Source organism: Pleurodeles waltl, chromosome 1_1 (assembly GCF_031143425.1).
Source record: "Pleurodeles waltl isolate 20211129_DDA chromosome 1_1, aPleWal1.hap1.20221129, whole genome shotgun sequence".
Taxonomy (NCBI): Eukaryota; Metazoa; Chordata; class Amphibia; order Caudata; family Salamandridae; genus Pleurodeles; species Pleurodeles waltl.
Genome location: NC_090436.1, coordinates 805,230,978 through 805,251,631, shown reverse-complemented (window position 1 = coordinate 805,251,631; position 20,654 = coordinate 805,230,978).

The following is a 20,654-nucleotide window of genomic DNA, read 5'->3' as shown; positions in this document are numbered from 1 at the left end:
GAATTCAAGGAGTTTCTAGTCAGACTAAGGCCCATATTTATACTCTGTGCCGGATTTGCGTCATTTTTTTTTACGCCAATCTGGCGCAAACGTAACTCAATATTTATCTTTTAGTGCTGTACATGTCTAGCACCAAAATATTGGAGTTAACAACATTTTTTGCCTGCAGAAAACTACCTTGCATCAATGAGATGCAAGGTAGCCGTTCCCGGGTAAAAAATGCCTCAAATGCCCTTGCGCCTTATTTATCCTCCCGTGCAAAAATCACGCAAAGGAGGAGGAGGGCCTTAAATAATGGTGCTAAGCCTGCTTAGCGCCATTATTTAATGCCAGGGTATGGGCAGGCGTAAGGGGAACTGGAGCAGATTTCCATGGTCAGAGACCATGGAAATTGCTCACAGGTGCCCTTCCCAGTCCCCAGGGACACCCCCACTCACCCCTATCCACATCAGGAGATCACCCACGGATGGGGGACGTCCGGGTGGGTATTTTTTTTTCTATCCAACACCACTCGGGGGCCCTGACTTGGAGCCCCCTGCACGGCGCAGGCCCCAATGGCTGTCCCCTAGGCATGGCCATGGGGCTTGCACACCAGAAAATGGCGCTACACTGCTTAGAGACAATTTTTTTGCCTCTGAACAGTGTAGCACCATAATTTGACACACAAGCCCCGGTTCCCCATACACCTCCCAGGCCCTGTTTGGGCTGTGCTAACGCAGATTTGCGGCGAAAAGTATAAATCTGCCCCACAGTGTCAAGCATCAAAAGTATACACTCCTGTGGCCCCAAGCCAATGATGTTGTAAAATGATTCATGGGTACTCTCAAAAGGGTAATTCAATGAGCATCAATGGAGGGGGCCCTATGTCATATCCTCCATGCTTATCATTCAATTTCTCACTCCACAACTGGTGAGAGTCCTGCCATCCTGCTAACTGGGAGAGCCATCGGAACCAAACTGCCACAGTGGACCGATCCTTAAATGCTCACAGACACTTCTCGAAAGTGCAAAATGAAAATATATGCCGATCAGCATCAACGAGCTCATGAAACATTGAAGGTGACTGGGTCCTCGTCAAGCAAAAGCAAAAGTGGAAAACACACTTCATTTACTGGTGATCCACCAAGGATTGTGATGTGCAAAGGACACATGGTGACAGCGCATCGTTCTAGAAAGTCCATCATACTTTAAGCACTTACCTCAAAGGTTGTCAGCTCCTACAATTATGAATGATGTGATCCCCCCTAACGGTCCAGAACAAGCATCAGAACATGTGCCATCGGTGCAGAACCAAAGTGCATCTCAGCCACCTCATACCACTCAATCTGGCCGACTAGTGCGAGCATCTCAATGACTTATTGAAGAAATATAATGTGACTGTCGTTTATACTTTTTATTTAACAAGGAGGGAGATGTAGTGTTGTGAGACAATGTGCACTAGAACCCTTGCTGTTCTGTGCGGACTCAACAGAGGAATTACATAACTTGCTGGGAGATGTTAAGTTGTGATTATTAATGGTTAGGATGTAATCAGTGCTGTGGGATCGAATGCTGAAGAAGAAAAACATCTGTTAGAGAATTCTGTGTTTGGTGTGTTCATTTGCATGCTCCCAGGCTAGGGAGGGCACTACGGGCTGCTGTTCACTGTGACTTTGCATGATTTACATCAAGAGGCAAGAGAAAAGATGAATCTCTTGAACAATATTTGCACAGCACATAAATTAAGAAACAATAGCAAATAATTAACTTCCTGATAGGAGCCTATTTCATCAGATCACTGGAGAACTTTAACTGTAAATCAAGGGAAGCATTCTCTGTTACCCTTAGAATCACCACCTTACTAGTGTTAAAGATAGTTGAACTACATTTTTTACTCAAACAGAAGCGACGGTAACCGACCATGCCTACAGGATTTTATGAGTGACCATTTGTTTAGAATAGAGGTGAAGAACGTATTACTTATTGGTAATCTTCATTACTCTAGTCCACGTCCCCTCACCACAATCGTAACATCTTGTGGTGGCCATCCTCAAGGAGACCTCATGCTTTTCTTGCCTGCTAGTACCAAGCTGCTATAATTAAGTTGTAGTTGCCATAAAACATACTAAAGAGGGAGGGAACTTTACTGTGATGAGGAGGGTTTGACTAGGGTATTTGAATTTATCTCTAAGTGATAATGTCATTGCCCCAAGTCAGTCCTCCTCATCACCGTCATGACATATGTCAAAACCAAAGACACCAATTACTTCATTGTTGGTTTCAGAATAGAAGCTCCTCAGTTTCATTTTCATTTGAAAATAAATCCAAATGGTAATGAGACAAAAATGTATGTGATGTAGACCAGGCGAGTGCCCTACATATTTTCTGTAATGGCATACCTGATTCCTCTGTCCATGAAGTAACAACTACCCATGTTGAACATCCCTATAAATGAGTGGGAATTCATGTCCCATTAATACATAAACCTGACCAATAGCTTAATGGAGATCTAGATGCTTTCTAACCCTTGTTAGCTGGGCTGTAAAACACTAACAAGGAATTTGAGGCATACAATCCTTTGGTTTTATCCAAAAACACCAACAAAGCCTTTCTCACATGCAAAGACAACGAGTATTGTCTGCTGGAGAGTGAAGAATGGGTGAGACAAACTCCAGTGAATAGTGAAACTGAGATAAAACTTTAGGTTTGAAGTTAGGGTCTTCTATAACACTACCCTGCCTGGGAACAATGTTAAGTAGGGATTGAATGTGAGTAATGCTCAAGACTGTGCAAGTTTTCTAGCCACAGTAATGGATATGAAGGAGGGCAGTTTTGCTGAAAGTCAAGAGTTCTAGGCTTCTAAAAGCCAAAGAGCTTTCATTGAAGGCATCTCAAGAACACTGAATAATCCCATGAAGGAAGAGGAGAAGGAATTATGAGTTTTATAAAATGAAGCTCTATAATACTAATCCCATAAACCTCAAATAACTTCCATTGAGCTGTCAAGGTAGAAGGAGCCAAACATTTCACAAACCCTTCCCATAAAATGTCCAGTACTTGGAAAAGATCATTAACTGCGTCTAGACCTTTCCCCTTACACCAGGTTCCAAACCTCTTCCAAGGTCTTGCAAAGGAAGTAAGGGTAGGTTTCCTAGAAGTGTGGATAAAAAATGCCACTTTTCTAGTACATCTTAGCTGTTGAAGCCCAAACCTCTGAATTTCCAAGCTGCTAGATACAGTGAAAGAAGTGTTTCTATGATAGGACTGGAAATTGCAAAAGAGAAGGCTGTAGAAGAAGCAAATGCGGATCAGCCCACTACTAAGATAAAGAAGGAACCAAGGGCAAAAGATTCATGAACTCTGCTTTTCTCCCCCCAAATCTTCTACAGTACCATCGGAAGGAGCTGAATTGGAGGAAATGCATACAATATCCCTTTGCTCCATGGAATTGGCATTCATCTCCTGTATTTCCTGACTGACACCAACTTTCCATGCAAAACTGAAGCAGAAGGGATTTTTTTTCAGAGAGTCAAAACTTCTGAACAATATTTACTGAAGCACTCTGCTATCAGTTAAAAAGCACTCTGGTGTAACTGAAAAGAAACACATATCACTTTACAGTGTGTCCTCATAACTAAATGCAAAGCTTATATGTCCTGTTTTTATCGTACATTCCTGTTTTTATCGTACATTGTGCTGCCTCTAAATGACTCAATTTGATTCTGATTGTAGCTATATTTTGATCTATTGAATTTATTTTTTGGCTTTGGCCTTTGTGTTTGCAATCTATGTGTAGTGACGTGAATGATGGAATGCTTTTTGCTCCTGAAAAACTCCATAAAGTGATGTTGCAAGTGTTAGAACGTGGTGAAAGGAAGGCAGGTTTAGAATGTTGAGTTCAGGGTTACACATTGATGATAAAGACATGTAATACATAGCTCAGTGTGCGGAGTATTCATTGGCCGATACCCAGGCTGGGGAGGACGCTACACTTTTGCTAATGCAAATTCGTTGGTACTGTCCATAAAACCTTACAGTTTCAGCAAAACTCCAAGCCAAGGTTCCTGTAGGCGACAGTTCCAGCTGCAATTTACCAATTGATTCTTTGTTTCAAGCAAATATGAATTTGTATTATGGTCTTGCAGCTGTCTTGGATAACGGTTGAATAACTGTTACTTTCCAAATAGCACAGTTTCTACCACAGAACCAGCAGGCATCTGTTTATTACTAGTGAGTTTGCTTTCCCCATCATTGCTGTTCCTCACTTCTTTTGATTTATTTTAAAAGTAGAGATTCAGTAAACACATGCACATCCTCCTGTAGAGTTTCAAGTGTCTCCTTGGCTTAGCAATGGTTGTTGGCATATCATTGGCAAATGGTCCTAATTTATGCAATTGTTCCTCAAATTAAATCCCCAGGATATTGCCTTTTAACTTAACGTGTTGGGCTAAAGACTCTATTATGTGGGCAAAAGTAGGGTTGAGTAAGGGCATCCTTTCCTTAACTGTTTCATGAAATACAAAGGTGTGTAATGCAAAGCACTGACCGAGACAATGGCCTTGGGGCTGTGATAGTTTGCAGAGGTCCACTTGAAGAAACTAGGGCCCTGGCTGATTGCCTCCAAGAACATATTCAAATAGACCCAACTGTCCTGATCAAATGAGTTCTCGGCATCTAGTGCCAAGCCAAAATCAGGTGCTTTTGTCCTTCTTGCATCATCAATAAGGTGTAAAACATGTGTCACTTTAACTGTTGCTTGCTTACCTGAAATAATGTTTCTCTGCTGTAGGTTAGAAGGGTTGTGAGACCAACAGTTTGAAAAGCAGTTTGGCAAACAGTTAAACTGGGCAATGATCTACGAGATCATTATCACTGAGGATCCATATACTGTTGGGAGAATATTTTAAAGGTAGCATCCTCCATTCAGTCTGCTATGGTTCCTTTGGGTAGGAAATATTTTCAGTTCTAATTTAATTCTATGTTTATTTAGATAAGATAGTGTGTACTTATTACAAGGATACACATACATCTCTAAAACTATTTCTGAAAATCACTTTGTAAGGAACGTTTTTACACATAAAAGATAACTGCCCAACACAGCCACCAAATCCTCATTGTGCATTTCTGCTAAATATGTTATAACAGGTGGAAGGGTCGTAGTTCTATACGTTAAGAACAAAGGTTTTAAAATTATATAAGTGAAAGAGAAAACAATAGACAATCAAGTAAGATTTGAGCAATTGTACAAGATATCATTTAAAGCACATGTACAATTTCCATAATTGGTTTTCAGTCGTGGGCCATAATGGGAAATGAATATAGAGCACTGAAATCTAGCCTAACTTTCATTATCTCACCCCTCATTCAACAATCAGGTAAACAGTTTGGGGCTGATTCACAAAGGTAAACTTACACTTTGTGTAATTGAAACCTTAAGTATAATTCACAAATTACGTGCAAAGTTTTATGATTGCCTGTCCTATCTTTTTATGTGTGAGGATCTCTGCCCAGACTGCGGAGTCTCTGCACATGTAAGTACACAGAAATCGTCACGCATAAAACGATAGGATAAGGCGGACTCGTAAAACTCTGCATGTCTTTTGTGAATTTCACTTTTGTAGTACATTTTGTAGTACTGAAACATGTACTACAAAGTGCAGTTTGTGAACCTTGCCCTTTCTATACAGGAGTGTTTCAGTTTCTCTCAAAGAATTCATTGTGAGGTCAATCAAACATTTTCTTCAAAATCTCCTGCTCTCTATCTAGGTTGTTGGCTGGAGCCGAATGTTCTAGAATCTGCTGGGATGGGAATGAATCCCAATTTTATCCCTTACTATTTGCAGCATGCTGATTTTTATGGGAAATGTATCTAGTTTAAAATGAACTTAGCAAAGCATTTCCCAGTTTTATTTTTCTTCCTTTTAGCACTTTGAGGAGGTTTTTGATTGAGCCCCACAAAACAAGGGTTCAACACATTTTTACAGTCAAATTGCCACCGTAACTTGTCATGTAACAAGAGCCAAATCACACCTCGGTGCCTGGATCATAGAATTCAGAATACATTTTCAGGAATGGCTTTCAATAGAATCACTTTGACTCCTAAAGGTGCAAGGCAATAGTTTAGAACTATACAGGGCCATTGTGGGGAATTGTACTCTTGAAAAGCCTATATATTCAAAGTTAAACCTCACTATACTGCCAAAAGATGTTGAATCACTTTTGATAATGGTTTAATATGTCCCAGCAAATTGTGAGCCATGATAGAAGTTAAACATTGATATTTATAAGAGTTGATTTTCTCCATACTATTACCTGTAAAACAAAATTGCTTGTGTTTCCATCCAAAAATCTGAAACTTGTTAATCTAGATATTTACTGTTAAGTTATTTTCGATGGAGTGAGACTGTAGGGCAACTAGTTTTCTCAGGAGAACTATTGACATATAATGAAATAAAACAAGGTCATCTGCACAAGAAGGCAGGGAACTTAAACTCCATCTATTTTTGGTGAGAAAAAAATGTAGGCCCTCATTACAACCCTGGTGGTAAATCACGCTTTCCGCCGCTACAGGTATTACGACCCACAGCTCGGAATCCGCCACAATACAGACACCCACACAAGTCCGCCACGCCAAAGGTAAGTGATAAACTGGCGATACCAAAACCCACACCGTCACGCCAACAAGAATACACCCACACTATCACGACCCACGAACCAACACGACGGTCTTTCAACCGTGGTAATCCATTGGCGGTACACACCGCTGCGCTCAAAATACACACACATTTACAAAACACAACTACAATGGACAATTCGAAATGCACAGATCTGATACACAAACACACCACACACCCAATCCAATATAAAGCACCACCGTCGCCAAAGCATGTCCAGTCCAGAAACCCACACAGACCTCAAACCAGCTATCACAAAAGGGCTAACACAATGACGCAAGCACAGGAGTAGAGGGTACCTCACCCAATGCATAAGATGGCACACACAGAAATAACACTAAAATTATGCATTTACACCCCAACAGGACCCATACCCAACGTCACCGGACTGGAGGTGCCAGACATATCCAGTCCCCCCCACAGAAGAGGCCCACAGTGATGACAGCAGCTCTGCACGCCTGGATCAAGATGATCAGCCCGGCCCATCAGGGACCTCGGGACAGTCGGTTCCCCTGACACAGTCCCAAACCACAACAGAGCCTCCTCTCTCAGGAAACACCAGCACAGCACCCACCCAGCGGGCCCATCCCTCTGTCCCCAGGACACGTCAATTAGCAGTGTGTCCACCACTACAGGGACCCCGGGCAGAGCCACCAACCCAAGAGAATCAGGGACCTGGGGTCAGTGGCAGTGGGCACACGGTTCAGGGGACAGAAGCACAGGATAACAGGGAAACTGGGAGGACTGCTGTGCAATAGGGGGAGGACAGGCCCAGGGAACCCACTCTCCACAAGGCACTCTCCCTCTCCAACATCATGGGAGCATACCACCATCCCAGGAGACCATGGGCATGGTACTGGCCAAGTTTCAGGAGACCCAGCAGCTGCAGGAGGAACACTACCTTGGGATCAGGAAGGACTTGAAGTCCATCGACACCACCCTGGTCACCATTGCAGGGGTGCTGGCAGACCTTGTCAACACCATGAGGGACACAGTGGCACACAAACGGGCCCCTGACACTAGCCTGGACGATGAACAGCCCTCTACCTCCGCTGGCGCTAGTGGACAGGAAGCACCACCACAGGAACAACAGGCCACCAGCACCCCACCCCCTGCAGAAGGAGAACCATCACAAAACGGTCCCTGAGATCCATGAACAAGACAGAGAACATTGCCAATACCCCTGCCAGGAAATAAGACCCTCCTGAATGTCACCCTTCTGTCCCACTTTGTCATCCTGTCCACTTTAAACTGCCATAGCTCCACTTCCTATGCCTATTGGACAATGCACCTGTGAGACCAAGAGACTGGACTCTGCCATGGACATTCCTCCACCATCACCCCTGCCCATTTCACACCCCCTTCCCCTTATTTGCACATAAATATACACCCTTGAATCACAAAACAATCTGGAGTCAGTCTGTGCTTTCACAAATGTGTAATTGCAAAATCTCTGGACTATAGCAATGTCAATGTACTTGTTCACATACCAATGTTACACAGCTGTAGGCCAGGAGTAAACATAGCAGAGGGCACACATTGGGACCCAGATCTGTGAAATGGAAAGCCAAAGTGACAAGTCTGGGTCCATACACAGAGTGAAAAAGGCAGACTTATGCTAGCTGCTACAATACTATGAGATGTGGGAAGCAGTTCCGTCTTCTTACCTGTGTCTCACTGGAATTATTGCATGATGATGTTGTTTCGGTTGTCTATATCTTCTTCTTCTGCCTCCTCTTCTTCACTGTCCACGGGCTCCACAGCTGCCACAAGACCAACATCAGGCCCATCCTCCTGCAGAAAAGGCACCTGGCGTTGCAAAGCCAGGTTGTGCAACATACAGCAGGCCATGATGATCTGGCACACCTTCTTCGGTGAGTAGTATAGGGATCCACCTGTAAGATGGAGGCACCGAAATCTGGCCTTCAGGAGGCCGAAGGTGCGCTTGATTATCCTCCTAGTTCGCCCATGTGCCTCATTGTAGCGTTCCTCTGCCCTTGTCCTGGGATTCCTCACTGCGGTTAGTAGCCATGACAGGTTGAGGTAACCAGAGTCACCTGCAAATATCGAGGGACAACTGTTAGACATCCTCCAAACATTAGGGAACCTCTCATACCCAGACACCAAATGAAACTGTGTGGGGACTTTAGCCTCACCTATTAGCCACACACAGTGCCTCTGGAGTTGCCCCATCACATAAGGGATGCTGCTATTCCTCAAAATGTAAGCGTCATGCACTGAGCCAGAATAGGTGGCATTCACATGGGAGATGTACTGGTCTGCCAAACACACCATCTGCACATTCATTGAATTGTAGCTTTTTCGGTTTCTGTACACCTGTTCATTCCTGTGGGGGGGGAGGGACAAATACCACATGTGTACCATCAATGGCACCAATGATGTTGGGGATATGTCCCAGGGCACAGAAGTCACCTTTCACAGTGGGCAAATCCTCCACTTGAGGGGAAACAATGTAGCTGCGCATGTGTTTCAACAGGGCAGACAACACTCTGGACAACACGTTAGAGAACATTGGCTGAGACATCCCTGATGCCATGGCCACTGTTGTTTGAAAAGACCCACTGGCCAGGAAATGAAGTACAGACAGGACCTGCACTATGGGGGTATTCCTGTGGGATGGCAGATAGCTGAAATGAGGTCTGACTCCAATTGGGCACACAGTTCTTGGATTGTGGCACAATCAAGTCTGTAAGTGATAATTATGTGTCTCTCTTCCATTGTTGACAGGTCCACCAGGGGTCTGTACACTGGAGGATGCCGCCATTTCATCACCTGCCCCAGCGGACGTGCCCTAAGGAGGAGAATGGTGAGCAGAGGGTCATACAACACTTAGGTATCACAATGTTTTTTTGCAAAAACATTACAATTTCTCCATGTGCCTTTGTCTGTCCGTATTCCTGGCCTAAAAATGTGTGAAGCAGTTATTTGGCCTGCCATGTGGCCCCCTGAAATGGCGGCTGCCTGACCTGCAAGGTGGGACAAGGGGAAATTAGGTAACTGCACTGGCATTGTACACCGTCGTGGTAGGCGGTCGAAGACCGCGGCGCAATCCAGCATTGGTTAACATTGGGGCCTATGGGTTCCAGGAGCCAATGACAATGTACGCCGGCAGTGACGGTACGCACCGCCGCGGACGTGGCCGCCATTTTCTAACTGTTCACTCACTTGATACCTGACCTTCAACAGGAGAGGACCTGCACTGCAAGTGCTGCTTTGACCTGTGTCTGGAAGCGACGATGGCTACAGTGTCTGGGGAAAGGGCCCCTGCCTTCACTTCAGAGGAGTTGGAGAAACTAGTGGATGGAGTCCTCCTCCAGTACACACAACTGTACGGTCCTCCAGACAAACAGGTGAGTACACTGTGAGCATGGTTGATGGCACATGATTGTATGGAGTGTCGTGGATGGAAGAGGCAGGGGAGGGTGACAGGCCAGCATGTGAGGATAGTGTGTCTGTATGTATGTCTGGGCCAGGGTGGGAGTTTTTTTTGCAATGCATGAGAAGAACTGTATGGGATAGTAACATCCATTCTTACTTCACTTTTCCTCTAGGTCAGCGCCCACCAGAAGAAGGATATTTGGCGTGCCATCGCCAAGGAAGTGCGGACCCTGTGGGTCTACCATAGACGGAGCACCCACTGCCGTAAAAGATGGGAGGACCTGGAGCAAGAAGACGGCAGAGGCCCAGCTGGGGATGGCCTCCCAACGTGGAAGGGGTGCCCGTCGCACCATGACCCCCCTGATGTACCGGTTCCTGGCGGTGGCATATCCGGAGTTGGATGGGCGCTTGAGGGTATCACAGCAGCCACAAGGGGGTGAGTACACTGTCATTCAGCTGACTCTGCGCGCTTGACGAGATGTAAAGGTGGAGGTGGAGGCCTGTGGGTTCCCTGAGGCAAGGGCATACGCGCACAGGTAGATCCATTGTTTTGCAGCCTCATTCCCATTCCAACCCCAAAGGTGTTATTTGTCATCTACACCTAGTCAGGCTCCCATGGGTGCCAGCTGTGCATGAAATGGGTCTAGACAGAGTCCCCCTTGAGCATGTGCTTTTCCCCTTCACTGTTAGTGCATGGCTTAGAGCATAGGGCTGCACCCTGTGTGTTGTGTCGGTAGTGATGTTGCATGCACTGAGCATGTGTCTCTTCTGTCTCCCCCCCTTTTTGTTTTGTCACCTACTCTTGCGTGCATTAGCTTCATCTGGCGGAGGAGCAGTGGAACCGGAGCAGGAGGGAGCTGCATACCACATGGCCCTGGAGGGTGAAGTAACAGAGTCTGAAGGCACCCGTGGGACGGAGGGCGAGGGGAGCTTCACGCCGGGGACAGGAGCATACACCAGCGACAGCGACTCCTCCTCTGATGGGAGCTCCCTTGCGGTGGTGGGCACCTCTGTACCCATCGCATCAACAGGTACAGCTGCCACCCCCCTACCAGCACCGCCCTTCCAGCAGCCCCTCATCGAGTTTCCTGTGCCCGCTAACCCAGGAGGGTGGGCCTCTCCTTTGCCCCAGGCACCTCAGCCCTTGCCCCAGTCAGCCCTGCTGCCCTCAGTGAGGAGGCTATTGACCTCCTGAGATCCCTCACTGTTGGACAATCTACCATTTTGAATGCCATCCAGGGTGTTGAGAGGCATTTGCAGCAAACAAATGCATACCTGGAGGGTATTCATTCTGGGCAGGCGGCCCAACAGAGAGCATTTCAGGCTCTGGCCTCAGCACTGATGGCAGCCATTGTACCTCTCCCATCCAACTTCCTCCACCCAGACCCAATCCCCTGTACCTCAGCCTATCCCAAGCACACCATCAGACCAGCATGCACACTCATCAACACACAAGAGTGGACATGGCAAACAGAAGCACCACACATCCCTCCAGCACTCACACACCACCATCCCCATGCAGACACAGCAACATCCACTGCCTCCACTGTGTCCCCCTCCTCCACGTCTTCCTCCTCCTTCCCTGTCTCATCTCAACTCACACCTGCATGCACTACATCCTCAGCCACTACCTCCATCACCAGCACACCCATCACCACACGCCGCTCCCGTTCACTCACCACCCCCACTACCATTCATACATCCCCTGTGTCCTCTCCCAGTGTGTCTGTGAGCCCTCCTCCCAAAGTACACAAACGCAGGCACACACCCACCCAACAGCCATCCACTTCGCAACAGCCTCCGGCCCATGCACCTTCACCCAAATTCATCAAACGTACACCTCCTACAACCACTACCTCTTCCTCCACTCCCAAACCCCCTCCATCTTCCCATCGAGGTGTGTCTAAGAAACTTTTCCTGGCTACCATTGACCTCTTCCCTACACCTCCCCCGCCCCGTCCTTCCCCTAGGGCCAGGCTTTCCAGGTCCCAGCCCAGCACCTCAGCCACCAAATCCCCAAGCATAGTGGTGCCAGCAACTCCGGTCTCATCGCAGGCGCCACCCATCAGGGCTGCTGTGTGCCACCTAGCGAGGATAAGGAGCAGGCCATTCCGCCACCTGCCAAGGTGAAGAAGGTGCCCACATGCCGGACTGAGAAGCCGCACCTACCAGCAAGCAAGGGCTCCTCCAAACCAAAAGGGGGCAGTGGCAAGACACCAGCAACAACATCAAATGTGGGGAAAGGACACAAGCCGAAGAGCAAGTCAGGACAGGGCACGGTGGATCTGACTGAGGGATCAGAGTCATCCCTTCTGTCAACCACAACACCAACCTGTACGGCGGTGGACACCGCCACCAGCACCGCCACCTGCACAACCACCTGCATGTCTGCTGCCTCAGCAACAGTCCCCAGCATCATCCCCAGTGGGCAGCCGTCCGAGGCGGCAGGAGATGTTCTGCTCTGTCCCTCAACAGGTGCAGACACATGCACCACTGCCTGCACCTCTGCCACAGACACCGCCGCAAGCACTGCCATCAGCCCCGTGACGTGCTCAGACAGTGCCACCACAGCTGACATGGCAATCATCCCCAGTGGGCAGCCGTCCCAGGCTGCAGGAGACGTCTTGGACCCTGCAGGTGGCAGGCGAAGTTGCAGCAGGGTGGAGTGTGTCTCTGCCTCCATGGCGTATCATGCTACCTGTTCCCAGGCAATCTTGTGGCACACACACCCATGTGAGGGAATGGGACCTGCCACACTGCATGTGAAGCATTCTGGGCACCAAGCCCCCTCCAGAACCAGTGGAGAATCACATCCACTACCTCAGTCCTTGGCAGGATGAAGCGAATCACATCCACTACCTCAGTCCTTGGCAGGATGAAACACTCTGGGCACAAAGCCCTCTCCAGAACCGGTGGAGAATCACATCCACTACCTCAGTCCCTGGCAGGATGAAGCACTCTGGGCACAAAGCCCCCTCCAGAACCAGTGGAGAATCATATCCACTATCTCAGTCCTTGGCAGGATGAAGCACTCTGGGCACAAAGCCCCCTCCAGAACCCAGTGGAGAATCACATCCACTTGTGAGACTGTGGCTTTGCACTCCCCAGGATACAGCAGTGGGCAAACCACCCACTGGAAAGACTTGTGAGACTGTGGCTTTGCACTCCTCTGGATAGAGCAGTGGGAAGATCACCCACTGGAAAGACTTGTGAGACTGTGGCTTTGCACTCCTCAGGATAGAGCAGTGGGCAAACCACCCACTGGAAAGACTTGAGAGACGTGGCTTGGCACTCCCCAGGATACAGCAGTGGATAAACCACCCACTGGAAAGACTTGTGAGATTGTGGCTTTGCACTCTCCAGGATAGAGCAGTGGGAAAACCATCCACTGGAAAGACGTGTGAGACTGTGGCTTTGCACTCCCCACGATACAGCAGTGGGCATGGAGTCCCCTCGTGGAGCAGTGGTGCTATGCGTTCATCCGGCTGAGGTGCCCCCCTCCCCCTGAGGTGCCTGTTTCATTTTGATCTGATGCCCCTGCAGTGTTCTCTCCGTTTCGAGTCAGATATCTTGTGTGGGCTTTGCCCATGCATTTTGGGACACTGATCCACGGACGATATTTGAGTAATACCCAGACTTGTGTAGTTGGTGTACATATTTGTATATACTGATTTTTATTGATTACAATCATTACAATAATTTCCTTTTGTCCTTGTGTTCTTCCATGGGGTGAGGGAGTGTATATGTAATGTTGCTGCATGTATTTGTTTGTATGGTGTTGTGGGTGAGGTTGGGGTGTTGCATGTTGCATGTGTGTGTCACTCTATTTTCCCTCCCACCCTCCCTGTGTTGTAGGTGCAGTACTCACCGTGGTCGTCAACTGCGTCTTTCCTGCTCCTGATACAGAAGGAGGAAGACCAGCATTGGCAGGACGTGTAGTTCGGGCTCCATGGCGTCCTGGTTCCTTGTTGGGTGTTGAGAGGTGAGTGGTTTCCCTTCTGTGTACTGTTTCCACCATGCTTTTGATAGCAGTGGTACCTCCCCGGAAAAGGTGGCGGATAGGCCTCTTGTAATAGTGTGGACGGTACTTTGTCCTCCGCCTGTCTGTTGGTGGTTACCGCCACGGTGTTTGTTTCTACCACCGTGGTGGTCGGAGTGCTAAAGTTGCTGTCTATGTTGCCGATTTCCGTCATGGTTGTTATTCAATTTTTTTTTCCGCAGGGCTGTTGGCGGTATTACCGCTGCTTTATCACCGACCGCAGGGGTTGTAATGAGGGCCTTATTAGTTCCTGAGGTATTATCAATGAGTCTGCCAGGTATAAACCAAATAACATAACACAACCTTATTTGCTGCCATTCATGATCTCGATCTTCTTTGATAAACAACCTGAACGATTTACCTCCACCTCTTCCCAGTTGGAGAAATTAATGGCACAAAAAAAATTAAATTAGGCTTGTAGGATGTTTCAGTTGGTAAATTTCTTCCAAAGGTGTTCTCAATCTACCAGATGAAATACTGCTTGAAAGTCAAATAACAGCAGCATAAACTCCGAACTTGGGGGGTTATTCTAACTTTGGAGGAGGTGTTAATCCGTCCCAAAAGTGACGGAAAAGTGACGGATTTACCACCAGCCGTATTACGAGTCCATTATATCCTATGGAACTCGTAATACGGCTGGTGGTATATCCGTCACTTTACCATCACTTTTGGGACGGATTAACACTCCTCCAAAGTTAGAATAACCCCCTAGATCTCTTCACTTTTAGCTATTGGCCCCAGGATAAACAATTTTCAGAAATTGAAAACCCTCCCTGAAACCGACTTTTTCTGACAGATTAGGTTTTCATCAAATCCATGAAATTAAATGTTGAAGAATATTTTTATATTAAATTTGGTGGCTATATGTAGCAGGCTTGTGAGCTTATAGCTTGTGGGAATGTTAGCATAATGTTTGTTGAGTACGGTCTTCACAATTGCACCCTTCCAACTGATGTAAAAAGTACCCTGCTTTTGGTACCTGATGATAAAAAGGTAGCTGTTTCGTTTCTGTCAGGACACTTTTGGTTTTAGAATAACTCCAGCTAATTATCTGGTCCTGCGGCTCGACATAAAATAATTGAATTGATTGCTCTGAGTGTAAAGAAGTTTGTTATTTCACTATCGGCTATTAAGTGGGCCTCAGGATAGGTTTCTCCTTGAAAGTCATAGAGTGAGCATTCCATGTCTTTTCTGTTACTGCATATTTCATCAAGAGGATTGGATCTAACAGCATGTAGCATTTTGTGACTACATTTTTTCAGGTCACCTGAATTTATTATTTCTTCTTACATAGCCTGTTAGAACCTTAACACTTTTGTTTCCTTTCTCATTTCAGTTGCTTACATTCTAATGAGACATCTGTTAACATCATATTGACTGTTGTAGTATGCTCTTCTTTTGCCCTCATCAACAAGTTTCTTGATTTACATTTTAATTGTTGGCAAGAACTATAGAACCATTTGTGATGTTTAAAGAAAGATTGAGGACCTCATTAAGTCTTTGGCGGTCTTTAGAGAAGACCGCTGAAGCCGCTGCAGCCAGCATACCGCTGGCGGTATGCTGGCTGCCCTATTAGGAGTTTTCTGCTGGGCCAGTGGGCAAAAACTGTGTTTCTGCCCGCCGGCCTAGAGGAAAACTCACCACAACATTGATGAGCCGGCAGCAATGTTGTGGTGCGTTGGGTGCAATAGCACCCATCGCGCATTTCACTGCCTGTAATTTGGGCTGTGAAATGCGTGACAGGGCTGCCCATGGGGGCCCCTGCACTGCCTATGCTAAGGGCATGGATAGTGCACTGGCCTTTTTGGGGCCCCAGATTCCCCCTTTCCACCACACAAAGGCTGTCAGAAAGGGGACTCGTAATCCCCAGCGCAGCGCTGCTTGCAGCTCTGCCCTGGCGGATTGTGACCGCTGAGACTGCCAAGCTGTCGACAGCCGGCAATGTTAGACCGCCACTCGTAATGAGGGCCTGAGTCTGCTGCCCATGAAGTTCTGTGCATATCTTTGTAGGTGTTAGAAAATGTGCAACTACTCCGTTTGTCATGCTGTTAAACCAGTGGATTTTATCCTCAGATATTTAAAAAAATATCCACATAGAAAGTTAGATCTTATGAATGGACTAGCTGCATAATAGAATTCTCATTTATTCATGTAGCTAGTTGATGATGAGAGTCTACTAGAATAGGGAGAATTCAATTTACAGCTGGATGGTCCTCAGTTAAAATCTTCTTTGTGGAATATCTTGTTGAGTGTATGAGGGCTAGAGCAAAAATATAATCATTTTGACTTGAAATGGCATGTCTGCCCAGATGGTCTGCCAAATGAACTTTGACCACTTAAGCAGATCATTCTGAAAGAGGCCAATATGTTACATCTCCAAGAAGCAACATTTGATATGGGCAAGGGGGCTGTTACTTGCTTCTAAGAACTTTGACACTGTGGAATCTACCACTAAAGGATCTCTTTTTAAAATAAATCATGACCAATAATTATTCAATATGTTTATCAGCCAAAGATGTATTCACAACGTTAGTATAAACATTGAGCAAAAACATTTGATGAACTGGTTTCTTCTAATACAGCCAAAACATACAAGCCGAAATCCAGGGACATTAAGAATGAACACGTTTAACCGGTTCTGTGCCTTGGACGAGATGATCTCGTCCAAGGCTACAGTTCCCCTGTGCCTTGGACGAGATCATCTCGTCCTAGGCACAGGGGAACTTGGGGGTGCGCTAGCGCGCCCCCCCGTGCACCCCCCTTCCCCCCCCAGGCGGGGATGGACGGGGAAGACCTTCCCCTTCCACCCCCGCCCCCCCCCCCACAGCAATCCGATGACGTCAGCGCGCGCACAGCGCGCTGACGTCATCTAGTGTTGCCGGCGCGCTGGAAGCCATTTGCTTCCAGCGCGTCTTCGGGGCAGGAGCTCAAAGGTGAGTCCTCTCCGTTTTTTGGGGGGTGGGGGGGTTGAGAAAACAGACACGGTGGGAAAGGAAAGGGTTTTTCCTTTCCCCCTGTGTCTGTTTTCTCAAGATTCCTGCAGGGCCTGCGATCGTGGAGCAGGAATCTCCACTAGCCACCAGGGATTTTCTTTTTGCCTAAATTTGGGGGCGACCCCTTGGGCAATTTTTATTTGTATTTCGCCCCCCCCTGGGGGCAGATCCGCCGATTTTTCAGCGGATCTGCCCCCGGGGGGGGGGGCGAAAACCACTAGACACCAGGGATATCTTTTTTTATGTTTGTTTTTGGGGGCGACCCCTTGGGCAAGGGTCGCCCCCCCGGGGGCAATTTTTATTTGTATTTCGCCCCCCCCCTGGGGGCAGATCCGCAGTTTTTTCGGCGGATCTGCCCCCAGGGGGGGGGGCGAAAACCACTAGACACCAGGGATATCTTTCTTTGTGTGTTTTTGGGGGCGACCCCTTGGGCAAGGGTCGCCCCCCCGGGGACAATTTTTATTTGTATTTCACCCCCCCCGGGGGCAGATCCGCCGATTTTTTGGCGGATCTGCCCCCAGGGGGGGGCGAAAACCACTAGACACCAGGGATATCTTTTTTTATGTTTGTTTTTGGGGGCGACCCCTTGGGCAAGGGTCGCCCCCCCCCGGGGGCAATTTTTATTTGTATTTCGCCCCCCCTGGGGGCAGATCCGCCGTTTTTTCGGCGGATCTGCCCCCAGGGGGGGGGGGCGAAAACCACTAGACACCAGGGATATCTTTGTTTATGTGTGTTTTTGGGGGCGACCCCTTGGGCAAGGGTCGCCCCCCCCCGGGGGCAATTTTTATTTGTATTTCGCCCCCCCCTGGGGGCAGATCCGCTGATTTTTCGGCGGATCTGCCCCCAGGGGGGGGGCGAAAGCCACTAGACACCAGGGACATCTTTGTTTATGTGTGTTTTTGGGGGCGACCCTCCCCCGGGGGCAATTTTTTTTTGTATTTTGCCCCCCCGGGGGCAGATCAGCCACTAGACACCAGGGATTTTGTTTTTATTGTTTATTTTGGGGGCAACTCCTGTGGCAAGGGTCGCTTTTTTTTTCTGTTTCGGCCCCCCCGATGGCAGACCAGCCATTTTTGGGACGATCTGGCCCCGGGGCGGGGGGGGGGTGGAAGCACACTAGGTGCCAGGGATTGTGTTTGGTGTTTGTTTGGGGGCACCCCTTGGGCAACGGTCGCCCCCCCTAAGGTGGGGAAAATTTGTATTGCCCATCTCTGCCCGTAATTTTGTAGGGCCATCTGCCCCCAAGGAGGGCAGAGACCACCAATACGGCAGGGATTTTTTTATTTTGTGTTGTGCTGGGGGTGCCCCCTTGGGGAAGGGTCGCCCCCTGAAAGGGGGCACAAAGGTGTTGCCCATTTCTGCCCCCCTTGGGGTCAGATTGGCCAATTCTTTTACGCCCATCTACCCCGAGGGGGGCAGGATCCACTTAGGTACCAGGGACAACTTCTAAGTTCTTGGTGGTGGGGTGTTTGTCAACTGGCAAAGTATTTGTATTTGTGATTATAACAATTCCTTTGCTGTGGATCTTTGCGGTTTTGGCAGTAGTTGTCCTGTGGTTTGCATAGTTGCATGTTTTAGGTAAGTGAACGCAATTTACTCCAAAGGAGTATTGTTGACATGTTTGTAGGTGGTGTACTAAATGCAGTATTGTGTGTTTGACATTGTCCTTAGATTTGAGCACAGTGGTGTTTGTGTTGTCATATGTCTAAATTGCTTTTTTCTTTTTTCTTTTTAGTGGGATATCATTGGTGATTGCTGTCTGTGCAGAGTAGTTGCTTGGTGAGTAGCTATTTCAGGCAACTGTGTGGTATAGTTTTTTGTAGTACATAACTCTTTGTGATAAAGCTACACTTTGTTTATTACTTATTTTAGTGCTAGTTGTTGTTGGCAATCCATTTGTTGTTAGGATCATGGCTAGCCGCAAAGTGACCGCTCAGCAGGTTGTTCGCATGCTCTTTGAGTCGTCTTCAGACCATGATTACGACACTGACTCTGCATCTGAGGCAGAGGAGGAAGCAGGAGATTCTGGAAGTGAGTTTTCTGTCCGAGAGTATTCTTCTGATGAGGAAGCTACTCTCAGTGCAGATGAAGGGCCTGTGTTAGAGGAGGACATTGATGTGCCAAGAGTGCAGCAGCCTGGGGCTGCAGGGTTTCCCATTGGAAGACCTGACACCTGGATTGCCCCAAACATGGAGCAGCCACAGTTACCTGCATTTACTGGTCTCCCAGGGTGTAGAGTTAATATGGAAAACTTTCTGCCTGTCCATTTCTTTCACTTGTTTATGGACGATGTATTTTTGGAAGAGATTGTGGAGCAGACAAATGTGTATGCAGAGCAATATTTGCGGGACAACGCTCCCAGACTTAAGCCTCAGTCTAGAGCTACTCATTGGGTTCCCACATATCTGGAAGAGATGAAAAGGTTTTTAGGTTTGTCTTTTTTGATGGGGTTGATCAGGAAGCCGTCACTGGCTTCTTATTGGTCTACTAGTCCCTTGATGGCAACTGCTATATTTCCTGCAACTATGACACGTAATCGGTATTTGCTTCTTCTTCGTATGCTGCATTTTGTAGACAATGCTTTAGCCTTGCCACGAGATCACCCTGATTGTGACCGCCTTTTTAAGATTAGGCCTGTCCTTGATCATTTTGTGGATCGGTTTTCAGAGGTCTATGTCCCAGGCAAAGAGATAAGTGTGGACGAGTCTTTGGTCCTTTTCAAGGGGCGTTTAGTTTTTAAGCAGTATGTTCCTAGTAAGAGGGCACGGTATGGGATTAAATTGTATCTGCTGTCAGAAAGAAGTACAGGATATGTGTATAATTTCCGGGCCATTTGCTTCCAGCGCGTCTTCGGGGCAGGAGCTCAAAGGTGAGTCCTCTCCGTTTTTTGGGGGGTGGGGGGGTTGAGAAAACAGACACGGTGGGAAAGGAAAGGGTTTTTCCTTTCCCCCTGTGTCTGTTTTCTCAAGATTCCTGCAGGGCCTGCGATCGTGGAGCAGGAATCTCCACTAGCCACCAGGGATTTTCTTTTTGCCTAAATTTGGGGGCGACCCCTTGGGCAATTTTTATTTGTATTTCGCCCCCCCCTGGGGGCAGATCCGCCGATTTTTCAGCGGATCTGCCCCCGGGGGGGGGGGCGAAAACCACTAGACACCAGGGATATCTTTTTTTATGTTTGTTTTTGGGGGCGACCCCTTGGGCAAGGGTCGCCCCCCCGGGGGCAATTTTTATTTGTATTTCGCCCCCCCCCTGGGGGCAGATCCGCAGTTTTTTCGGCGGATCTGCCCCCAGGGGGGGGGGCGAAAACCACTAGACACCAGGGATATCTTTCTTTGTGTGTTTTTGGGGGCGACCCCTTGGGCAAGGGTCGCCCCCCCGGGGACAATTTTTATTTGTATTTCACCCCCCCCGGGGGCAGATCCGCCGATTTTTTGGCGGATCTGCCCCCAGGGGGGGGCGAAAACCACTAGACACCAGGGATATCTTTTTTTATGTTTGTTTTTGGGGGCGACCCCTTGGGCAAGGGTCGCCCCCCCCCGGGGGCAATTTTTATTTGTATTTCGCCCCCCC